Source organism: Ursus americanus, chromosome 5 (genome assembly GCF_024610735.1).
Source record: "Ursus americanus isolate L20-20 chromosome 5, mUrsAme1.1.p, whole genome shotgun sequence".
Lineage (NCBI taxonomy): Eukaryota > Metazoa > Chordata > Mammalia > Carnivora > Ursidae > Ursus > Ursus americanus.
This window is the reverse complement of record NC_142131.1, coordinates 42,558,999-42,559,382: the sequence shown is the minus strand read 5'-3', so window position 1 is coordinate 42,559,382 and position 384 is coordinate 42,558,999. Positions and strand designations below refer to the sequence as shown.

The following is a 384-nucleotide window of genomic DNA, read 5'->3' as shown; positions in this document are numbered from 1 at the left end:
GATATATATATGTGTGTGTGTGTATGTGTGTGTGTATATATATATATATATATATATATATATATATATATATATATAGTTAAATGATTACCACAATCAAGCTAATCAGCATACCCATCACTTCACATAGTTACCATTTTTGTGTACATACACTCCAGATCTACTCTTAACAAATTTCAAATATACGTTATTATTAACTATAGTCACCATGATGTGCATTAGATCTCCAGAACTTAATCTAAGTGAAAATTTGTACCCTTTGATCAATATCTTTCCCCCTTCACCCCTACTGCACAGCCTCTGATAACCACCATTCTATTCTTTATTACTAAGAGTTTGGCTTTTTTAAAATATTGCACAAAAAAGTGAGATCATACAGTCTTT

General features: G+C 29.7%; 1 protein-coding gene across 8 annotated transcripts in view; it reads right to left on the bottom strand.

The window, feature by feature from the left end:
• The window catches only part of PDE4D (phosphodiesterase 4D), a 1,386,129-nt gene that overhangs the window by 576,571 nt on the left and 809,174 nt on the right, over positions 1-384 (bottom strand). The window lies entirely within an intron of this gene.